The 11,721-nt window shown below is 42.5% G+C and overlaps 1 protein-coding gene across 6 annotated transcripts in view; it reads right to left on the reverse strand.

Annotated features, from left to right (window-relative positions):
* The window catches only part of GRM1 (glutamate metabotropic receptor 1), a 277,139-nt gene that overhangs the window by 77,330 nt on the left and 188,088 nt on the right, over positions 1–11,721 (reverse strand). The gene's annotated exons all lie outside the window — the stretch shown is intronic.

Genomic DNA, 11,721 nt, shown 5'->3' on the forward strand with positions numbered 1-11,721 from the left:
AAACTGGGAAACAGAAGTTTGTCTCCCTGTGTTAGTAATCAGACCCCTCCTCCCACTGAAGGGCAGTTTATAGATTTAAAAGCCAGAAACACCTATCTGAACATCATCCCAATGCCTTAAGTGCAGGACACTGCTTGGTTGAAGGTGGGCTAAGATGGATGCCAGGTCTCAGCCTGAGAAATCAATTTCAAGGCATGAGTCAGAGTAGCTTGCTGGGTATTACCCTACCCTTGCCCTGGAGATATGCAGGATTGTAGGACGTCACCCAGGACCTATTGACCGATTGAATGTGTCTTCATTGTCCTCTGGCAATGAATCAACTTGCCTCAGGATACGTTTTGCGATATAAATATGTCACCTGGTTGACTCAGTTGTACGTGTGTTTTTGGATCCCGCATATACCCCCGCTTGCCTCTGGGCCTTTCCTCTCTCACTTCCCCAGATGCTGGTCATACATTCTTTGACATTACTTCTTCTGTGGACCTCTTCAAAAAGATAATTACCATCCATCACTATAATGCTTTCACTTTTCCTCTCTGATTGTCCTAGTTAGCTCTTGTGTTTGCTCTGTGCATCATTGTTTAATTCTGTTTTCTTTTTGTTACAATAAAAACCTTTCACATAAATAACTGTCTTGTTATTTTAGAGAGTTATCATAGGGACAAATCCTTGTTTACATAGGTGATCTCAGTTACCCATCTCTTATTCTGTCTCAATTACCTAATTTCCTGAACTTGAGACTACCTGCTTTGCCATTTCCTAAATCTCAGCCCACCTGAGTTATTTGTTATTTTGGGGGAAAAATATAAGCAATCTGTGTATTCATCTTAATATCAAATATTAGGTCCAGAAGTTGGGTAATGCTATAGAATTAATAAGTTAACCACCCTCCTCAACCCACAGTTAAAACCTGAACTGGATCCTTCTTCTCCCCTCAACTGTTTATCAATTTAAAATGGTTGAATGGCAATTCTTGAATATCACAGTGTCTTGCCTGGTTTGTCCATGAACAGCATGAATTCATATCTGCACAGGCCCAGAGACAGGAAACCACAAAACTGTGAAATGAACCCTAATTTTTATAATGTGAAGCGAAATCAGTTTCCCACTACAGTTTGCTAATTTCATCATGTTTAGAGCAGCAGATATTAAACTCATCATGCCAAACAGCAGGGGTGTTTCTCGACAGGGCCTATCAAGCCACCCTGCCTGACTCCCCTCCCCTAGTAGATTAGAATGCCCAGGTCAAGTAACTGCATGTGCTCTTTTGGAGTAAGACAATAACATTTAACATTGCACCATATGTTGCGGATTGGTGTTGTCAAGGGAAATCACAGTTTAATGAAGAGAAGTTATGTTATCATTGAAATCCCCAATTGGAATCTGAACTAAGCTGTGAACACTTTAGACTGCCATTTAGACAAAGCAGCCTGAGAACTGTAGATGGACTCTGTGCTTTGAGGTCAGGCTTCAAATACCTGCCTACCCATGGATTCTGTGGGAAGCTCAGGAAGCTCCAGCTGTTCTCCTATGCAACATAAAGGCCATGTAGGCCTTGCTCTTAGGGTTGCTTTAGAGACATAGGTGGGAAACACTATACATAAAAATAATGTGTTCATTTATAAAACTGCCAGATCTATAAAGAGCCCAATTATTTGAAATTAGCACCAGGATGCTTTTTGTATAGCATATCACTGACTTAAACAAAATCAACACCCTCTGCCATGCGTGGCACCAAGCTCCTTTTAAGCTAGAATACAAAAAACTTTGCTATTCTGAGTGACAAAATGGAATTAAGAACCCTTTGCATAACCTTCAGGTACCTTGCTGGGTTCTAACATACATTAAGTACATGAAAGCTTGCAGAGCTTCTGAAACTATGAGTTCAGAAGGCTGTAGACTTCAGTTCTGAGGTACCAGAGAGGTTTCATTTTCGTTCTCCAATTTTCCAAGCAAGCAAGCAAGCAACCATTGTCTCCTATAAAATCATGTCATTAAAGACTTCCAGTTTTTTGTGATAAAGTTTGAGAAGAATTGCCCAGACAATTAAAGTGCTGCCTTCTAAATGTATCAGTGAGGTTGGGGTGGGTGAGTGTTGATGGTTCTAAAGACCTGAAATTACCACTGATCTCCAGATTACAGAGATCAGTTCCTCTGGGGAAAATGGCAGAGGGTAGACACTATGGCATGATTCCATGCTGAGCTCCCTCCCCTCCCCAAATCTGACCCTTCCCAGGCTGTACCTCCAAATCTCTAGGAACCTCTGAACATTGACTTGCAGTGCTATTGACTGACTCATATATTATGAATTATTATTAACGAGGGTCAAGCCCATTGCATTCAGGAATACAATGGGTGCTAGATTAGGGGGGTGGAGTGGAAGAACTCTGTGGACAGCTTCCTCCTCCCCCTAGGATGGAAAGGCTGCAGGGCAGCTCTCACACAGCAGAAACCTGCAGCCTCCAAGCCTCAGAGTGAAGTGGGAGGAGGAGGGGATGGTCAGGGGTGGGGGACAGAAGGCAATTGGCTGGCCGCTGAACAGACTGGCAAGCCAGTTGGAGAAGGAGGCACTCAGGGACGGGTGTTAAGTGGCACTTAAGCCATGAGACATGCTCCTCCTCCAAGGCCTTACCAGAAATATATAGTGGAACAGATTATTATTAATTTGAATTAGTGTAGTCTGTCAATATACATCTGGTTATATTTCAGAAGGGCAAGCATGTCTAGGAGAACAGGGGGAACATCTTTAAGTATTGTTGGTTTCACAGAGAGTTAAATTTATTTATTTATTTGGGGAGGGGGCAACAGAATAATCCAAAATCCTGTAGGTGTGTGCTGTGCATACAACTGCCCACTGAAAATATTGCAGCTACTGTTTTCAGTATCATGCAACCTGAAGCAGGATAACAGCAGTAAACACTGTCGAGATATTGTATTTTAATTCATATTTATCACATTTATATCCCCCAAATTCAACCAATGTAACATATGTGCGCTCCTCCAAAGCAAGCAGGGTAATCGCAAACAACACTGCAAGGTATATTATGTGGAAAGACTAAAAGTCCTGGGGTCATACACTGAGCTTTATTTTTTAGCAGGATTCTGACCCAAAAGGGTAGGTGTCTTCCCCTGTGTAATGTTGTGTAGGCATCTGTGCATTCGTGATTAAGACTCTGTTGGTGCTACACAAATAATAATATGTACCTGTGTGCCAGACACGTTTGACTGTCTGTGAGCATAAGCATTTATGGAGGATAAATGAGGGCAATAGCATGTGGTTCATCCAAGTGGACCCATCTATTGTACACTTTGCAACATTTCACAGATGCAGTGAGGAACAAACTGATAATGCTTGTGACACAACAGGACCCTTCTCTCTCACACATCGCATTATTACACACTCTGTAGGCTCTTTGCTGTTTGAGATGTAAATCCTGCACAAGTGTGATATCTGTTTTCCCACTAACTGTAATGTTCAAAGCACATAAATCTCTGATACTATTGTCATGTTCAACTGTTCCTAAAGAATCTCACCATCTGCAGAATATGAAATGGAAAGGCTTGTAGTTTGGTGTGTATTTACAGCATGCACCCCAAATATAAGCAAATATAAGATGCATTCTTCTTCTGAGGCCAGCAAATCAAGACTGTTTCCGGCTCCTCTGGAGAACTTGCATGTTGTCTCTGTTTTCCCTAAAATGTATGGCTGGATTCTAAGGAACAGCTTTTGCTCAGTGCATTCGTTTTGTCAGAAAAGATTTCTTTAATATGCAAGTGCAGCTTGCAGCTTTCTTACCACAAAGTTCTGGTGAGCACTGCTGTTATGTTTTCAGGGGAAGAAACCGTGTCTTTGAGTATGAGGCACTCACTCTTGCAAAAGCAATGAGGAAAACAAGGCCTAAATTTAATCCCACAGTTTTCCAAGCACATGTAGCACTATAGCTCCCATGTAGTTGCAGATTCTGAGAGAAGTTGATGCACATGAACACTAAAATCCTGCTTTATTCTGAAGAAGACCATCGGTCAGTATTGTCTGTTCAGAATGGCTGCAGTTCTCCAGAGTCTTGGGCAAAGGTACTTCATATCACCTCGTACCAGATCCTTTTAACAGAAGATGAATTAGCAAGGGCTGCATAAATAAGTTAATACACTCAGTAACTCCAGGAGGAAAAATGAGGTTGATACTGAAAGTAAGTTTGTATTTTCAATTTTTTTTTTAAATCAAGCACTTATATGGTGTGTTTTTTAAAAGTGTGCTAGCTGTGCTATTAAAGATTGTCAAGCAGAGCTATCTATGTTTAATGGCTTCCTTTCTGTTAAACCAAGTAGAACGGACAGCCAAAGAGTAGACAGGTATTATGCATATATAGATTAGTTAGAATATTTTGCTGCCTGAATGATTTCTCAGGAAGGCTAGAAGCAGTGAACCCTTCTCCCATTCTTAACCCCTTCTACCCAACCGATAGAATGATGGCTGTTTTTACTGACACTGAGAACACAAATAATTGTAGCAAGTTATTCTAAGGAGTCTCTCAAGGTGCATCTCGAGCACTTATTGGAAATTTCTTGCACGACAAGACTAATTATATTTATGTCTTGCAAATTTTGAACCCAAACCTCACAAGTAGTATTGCCAGATCCCTCCTGGCAACCAATGGGGGATGTGGGGGATTAATGAAAGGAGAAGGTCTATGCTTTGTCATCAGCATTGCACAGGAAGTGACATCATTCCAGCAAAGACTGGGCAATACTTTGATATTTGAGCAAAAATGCTAAGCAAATAACAGAGTGTCACCCAGATGTCACTGGCTTGATGATGTCATTTCTTGTGTGATACCAGTCATGAGGCCTAGGTCTTCTCCTTTCTCCTGGTAAGATCCCCTTACTAGTCAGCTGATCAGCAGTTGGGGGCGGCACCTTCTACTGGGGGGTGGGTCTGGCAACCCTACTTACAAGTGATATATTAGTAGCAAGCGGAAAACCACAATGAGTTGCAAGAGACAACCCATTTCCTCCTCCCCCACTATTTCCTCTTTTCACTTCTAAAAAGCCCCCACTGTCTCTTCCTTTTTCCTGCTTCCTTATCTCCTTCTAGATGTGTCAACTTCCAAGTGGGGCCTGGCAGTCTTATCAGATCACAACAGATCTCCCAGCTACAGAGATCACTTCCCTCTTAGGGTTGCCACTTCCAGGTTGGGAAATTCCTGAAGATTTTGATATGGAGCCTTGGGAGGATGAGGTTCATGAGGGAAACAACCAGCAAGGTATAATGCCATATCCATCCTCCAAAGCAGCCATTTTCTCCAAGAAAACTCATCTCTGTCATCTGGAAAGCAGTTACAAAATTCTGGGTGATCTTTTGCCTTTATCTAATTTCCATGGAGGGAATGTCTCACTGGAGTATATGGCATAATGCCCCACTGTGGTCATGTTCGTCCTCAAACTTACCCTCTCCATGATCCACCCCCAAATCTCTAGGAATTGCCTAAACTTCAATGAGCAACCCATCGTACCCAACAGCCAGCCTAGCATTATCTGCCCATCTGTCTTAAGTTTACATTTTCTCCTGCCTAGAAGACTCTCTGGCTTTAGATCTCATGGAGGTACAGGCATGCCAGGCTCTAGGTGGGAAACAAAGGGAAATGCTGTGCGGCAGTAATTGCTAATAATGAACATCAAATAATTCATAAACTTGTCAGTTTATTTGCTCAATGAAAATAATTGATAGCAAAATTTGATTGAAAATCTGAAAACCTTTTAGTCTGTACGTTCTTCAGTTCACTTCAATATCATCAGAGTAAATAAAAAAACAAACAGTCTTACAAACAAACATAAAAACAGTGGTTGGCAATTACTGTCTCTATGTCAGCTTTTCTCAACTTTTTTACCACTGAGAAACCCCAGAAACAGTATTCAAGCTTCAAGAAACCCCAGAAGTAGGACCTTCAGATCCCACCTGGAGACTGGCATCCTGGCCACTGTTCAGGAATGCCAGCCTCCAGGTGAGACCTGGAGAACCCCCAGAATGAAAGCTCCTCTCCAAACTGCAGAGATCAGTTCCCCTGGAGGAAACAGCTGCTTGGGTGCGGAAGTCTCTGTGGCCCTGTGCCCCAAGGATAGTCAGCAATGCCAGCCTCCAGGTAGGATTTGGGGATCCCCTGGAATGACCACTCCTCTCCAGTCTGCAAAGATCTGTTCCCCTAGAGTAAGGAGCTGTTTGGGATAGGGACAGGGGCTTTGTGGCTTCCCTTCTACACACACACGCACACATACACAGAGCGCACAGAAGGCAAAAGCATTCCACCCTTCTCCCTACCACCTTGCTATGGAAGCTCACTGGGTGATTTTGGAAGAGTCACATACTTTCAACCTAATCTACCTCACAGGGTTGTTGTGTGGATTAAGAGAAGGAAAGGCGAATAATATAAGCTGCTTTGGTCCCCACTATGGAGAAAGGTGAGATATAATCATCAGTAAATCATCGGTAAACCTTAATAATGTCCAAAGTGACTAAAGGTAAAGGTAAAGGTATCCCCTGTGCAAGCACCGAGTCATGTCTGACACCCACTAGCGTTTTCTTGGTAGACTCAATACAGGGTGGTTTGCCAGTGGGGGAGAATCTCCTGATCGTTCCTGGCCCTAGAGAAGTGCACCTGGCCTCAACCAGGGCCAGGACCTTTTCAGTCCTGGCCCCTACCTGGTGGAATGAGCTCCCGGGTGAGCTGCGGGCCCTGCAGGATTTACCAGCTTTCCGCAGGGCCTGCAAGACGGAGCTCTTCCACCAGGTTTTTGGTTGAGGCCGGGGTCAGCGAAGGAGTGCCAGCATCCTCCCCCCCCCCAGACCTAGTAAGTTAGATCTCCTCCCACCCTCCCTGCCACTCTGATAGCAGGGATGGGAATAATGTGAGCTTCCGCCATGTTGGGATTGTTTTTAAAGTCTTTTAATGGGTATTTTAATGGGGATAGGACTGTTGTGACCCACCACGAGCCTACGGGGAGTGGTGGGAAATAAATCTAATTAATAATAATAATAATAATAATAATAATAATAATAATAATAATAATAATAATAATAATTCCCTTCCCTAGTCATTACCGGCTTTTGAGGCTGCCCGTGGCTAGGCGGGACTTTTTCTAAAGCACCGGGACACGGGACATTTCTTCAAAAAGCGTGATTGTTCTGTGAGATGTGGGATGAATGGGCACCTTACTTTATGAAGTGGCTCCAACCTCAGAGGGAGGCTTGGTGTCCTCATGGAATTATAAGTGATCTCCAGACTACAGAGATCAATTCTCCCTGGAGAAAATGGCACCTTCAGAGAGTAGGTTTCTGTGGTATTTCACAGAATCCATGAGAAACAAAAGTGACATCATAGCTTCTCTGAAAGTCCTCCCCAACATCCCTCAAATAGCCAAGAATTTCCCAAGCTGAAGTGGGCAGTCCTAAGTATCTGTACATTCAGACTGCTAGCATCTACGTGAGAAGGAAATTTGTTGGGTCCCTGTCAAAGACTAGCATATGGGAAATGAAGCTGGTTTGAAATTGCTGGAAGTACCCTTTAGGGAGCCCCTTGCTAGGTACTTCATTCTATTCCCTAAATTCCTCTGTAATTCAGCCAGGACAGAAATGTATACTAAGTGTAGATATGGATAAAGTAACTCCACTGTTTTTGAGAGAGTTAAAGGCAATTTCCCTCAGGGGGCTTACTGCAGACTTTAGAAAAATCCTAATGCATTTAAAATTCAAGCTGAAAGAAAAGGTCTTATCTTTCTACTCAGTAACATGACCAAGTTTGGAACTATGAACAGACTAGTAATCAAGCCCGCTGTAATCAGAATACAGCAGGCGCTAGGCAAGGGAGCAACTGCGAGCCGCGCGCTCCCTTGTCGACAGGGCGGGAAACGGAGAGGCCAATTGGCAGGCGCTTTACGCCTGCCGATTGGCCCCGTCAATGGTCTGTCCGGAGGAAGGGGCCAATTGGCACCCTTCCTCATGCCGGACAGAGCCCGCCCTAACTCCTCCCCCTAAGCCCTTACGGCTTTATTTAGTCCGCGGCGCCTGTGGCGCCGCAGTCGGGGTTAGGATGGTGGTGACATCATGGTATAGTAGCTGACCCAGGTTCAAATCTCCACTTTAGGCCACCTACATACTCTCAGCCTACCTCACAGGATGGTTTTATGAAGTGGAGAAGACAACTTTATATGATGTTTTAGAGAGAAAAGAAGGGCATAAATCAAGTTACTAAACAAACACTTAATATGGTTACATTAAAAAAAACTGTATCCAAAGAAATACCTTGCATTATGTCTTGAATATGGGTTAAAGTATTAGGAATACAATTGCTGTTAATTTAACATAAGCAGACAGTGAAGAACAAGGTGAGAAGTTCCACATGCACAACGGCTATTGTTCACAAGAATATCTTCTGTGAGCTTCACCCTTAAAGCTTCAATTTAAGCAAATATTCTTATAGGTTTGCTATCTCCAAGTCATGAAAATAAGGAAAGCAAGGAAAGCTATACAGACCACAGATAATTGGAAATCCAGCCTCCTAGATTTTATGATCTCAAAAGACCTTCACAAAGAAGAACTACATTCATTATGCCCACTAGAGGGAGTATTTTGTTCTTCTCCAGTCATCGGAACATGATTTTATTTTTTTATTTTTGTCTCAGATGCATGCTGGAAATTAGGGAAAGTAAAGCATTCTTCTGTGACATTTATGTTGCTGGTTTCTATATAACATTCAAGTTTGAATATCTCACCCCCAGTAGAAACAAACAAGCAAGCAAAATATTAATATTCATTCTTCTTAATTTTCAAGCATTGATACTAGAGTTGTTGAAATATGGAGACTTGAACAGAGTTGATGAAGAGAGAAGAAAATTAGTTAGCTCAATGTTCTAAAAAAACAAGGTCAAGGTCAACTTTTTTGGGTAATTCTTGCAGCATATAATAAAAATAATGTTTTCACAAGCATACTAGTCCACATAAAATATACGTATTGCTTTGCCTACTGAATGTTTTATTCATAGCATTTATTAAAACAAAAGTAGGATATAAGTCTATTTCCTGGAATTATCAAGTTTCAATTTGAAAAATTATAATTTTTGGCATCATATAATATTAGAAAAATTTATTGCAGAAGTTCAAACAGTAACTTTGTAAGAGAGGCCAGGACTATTACAGGTAGAATCTGAAGTTGCTAAAGGAAGGGTTGTCTAAGGCCCCAAATGGTGGAGCGTTTGCAAATGTGGCCAGCCCCAGCGAGGGAAAATGGCTGGGAGGGAGGGAGGAAGGGAGGAGCCTGCACTGAGCCCTCCTGCCACTAGCACTACTTGCTCCGGCTTGCATTCTACCTGCCTGCTGGCCTGTCTCCCGAGCCTCATTCACCCAGGGCTTCCGTCTTCCCTTTGGGCAGCATAACAAGACAACCACAGGCCGAGCCAGGTGGGGCAGCACTCCAGGGCTTTCTGGCACCACAGATGAGCACCTGGATACAGCGGTGGCAGCACAAGGACGTGGAAGGCAGAAGTGAGGGGCAGGAGCAGCGACTGCTGTCGGCCAGCCTCTGGGCTCCTTTCCCCAACTCACAGCCCAAAGCCATGCTGCAGGGTGGCATGAAGCATTTTTTTCAGTTTCTTTGAAGGAGTCTTTCTAAAAAGAATGAAATAAATGCTTCCTGGAGCCCCACAGCATGGCAGAGCTGTGTGGAACATTTCTTTTTAATTTTTAAAAAGGTGTTATTGCATAATAATGCAATAACTACTTCTTAAACATTAAAAAAAATTGCGCCCCACAGCTCCAATGTATTGTGGTGTGGAAGGAAGTATTTCTTTCGTTTTTTAGAAGATTCTGTCTAAGTAACTAAAATAAATGTTTCCCACAGCTCTGCTTCGTGGACCCAGGCCATGGCTCCACATCATGGTCAGAGATTTGCCAAGGGAGAACCACTTGGGAGCATTTACATTTTTAAAATTTAAAATAACAATTACATTTTTACATGTAAAAATAACATTTTAAAAAAGATTTGGGGCTTGGAGGGGGGCATTCAATGGTGCTGGACAGTGATAGAAAAGTTGCTCCATGTGACAATGATTGACAAGCTAAAAAAGAAAAAAATACCAGTAGGAAGTTTTTGCTGCCTGTCCATCAGCTACCACGTGTGGGAGCAAAAATCTGCGAAGCAGGCCAAAGTCTCCCCGTGTGGTTGTGGGAAGAATCAGGGCAACTATTCCTGGGCCAGAAATCAGTGCGGCATAACGTCCTTTACACAGTAGATGTCCAGGCTACCCTCTCAGTCACAAATCATACCTTAAGCACAGGGGCTGAACCAATAAACGGAACACCTGGATCCATGAGCTGCCACTATACTTCATGCTGTATTCCTCCCTCCCTAACATAAAATGTAGGAATCTATCAACAGTTAATACTTATAATATGTAAATATAGAGCCATATTGAACAATGAGGTATGTTTCATGGTCAATTGCACATTATGCAGAGGTGAACATAGATTTATCATTGAGCTCTACAGCAGCCTTTTTCAAACTTTTGACCATGGAGGAGTCCCTGAAATAACCCTGGAAGTGATGTCAGCTTGTCACATCTCCCTGCCATGATTCCAGAACGACTGCAGTCTTCTTCTTAGGCTTTTTGCCATACTGAAAGTGAGTCCCTCTTGGGAACAAAATTTGGCATAAGTGCCATCAATGACACACTTTTTGAGAAAATTGGTGTTTACTGTTTAAAACATACTCCAGGGTCTATTGGAATTCTTGTGAGGTCTTTGCCACTGAGGAAAATAGTTTGAAAGTGGTTCAGACTGGACAGCATTTTGGTGAAGACTCCAAAAAAATTAGAAAAAGCAAACAAAAATCATCTTCATCAGTTGATTACTGATTACGATTCTTTAGGAAAGATGATTAATAGGGGAAACATGAATTGCCATTTACTGGCAAGCCAAGCCAAGTCAGGAAATTTCATCTGCTTATGCTTATCTCGTTCTGGAGAGAATGAAAGACCCGTGGATAAGTTTCCTTGAGCAACTGTTCTACTACATTTTTGCCCTACCTTTTGTGCAAAAGAGCTCGTAGTTCTTTCAAAAATGGTTCTTTCACTGTCACTATATTCTACACAGTAGATGTCCAGGCTACCCTCTCCAGGCTACCCAGGGAAGCAGATTAGGCTGAGAAAGATTTGTGTGGACTACAGGAAGTCGAATAAAGTCACTGTTCTTGATGTATACCCCATGCTGAGGGGTAGATGAGTTGTTAGAAACTCTTGGATTTGCCCACTTTATACCAGGGGATACTGGCAGATAGCAATGGATCCTAAAGTCCAACAAAAAACAGTGTTTGTGATTAGGGAGGGACTCTTCTTGTTTACTGTCCTAGCATTTAGTCTTAGGAATGTTCCTGCCATGTTCCAGAGGCTGATAAAATGCTAACAGGGCTGAAGAATTTTACCCTGGCATACATAAATGATGTTGCTATATTTAGCTGGACCTGGAACAAACATCTCTGGCCATGATTTTCCAGAGAATTGGTCTGACAGTAAAAGCATCCAGATGTCAGATAGCCATGAGTAACTCAGACACATACTAGGAGATGGAGTGATGAAACCAGACTGGAGAAAGGTGCAGGTAATTCAAGGAGAAAGGTGTAGGCCTAGTCCCACAACTAAAAATCATATAAGTGCTTTTATAGAAGTCATGGAGTA

Source organism: Paroedura picta, chromosome 1 (assembly GCF_049243985.1).
Source record: "Paroedura picta isolate Pp20150507F chromosome 1, Ppicta_v3.0, whole genome shotgun sequence".
NCBI lineage: Eukaryota > Metazoa > Chordata > Lepidosauria > Squamata > Gekkonidae > Paroedura > Paroedura picta.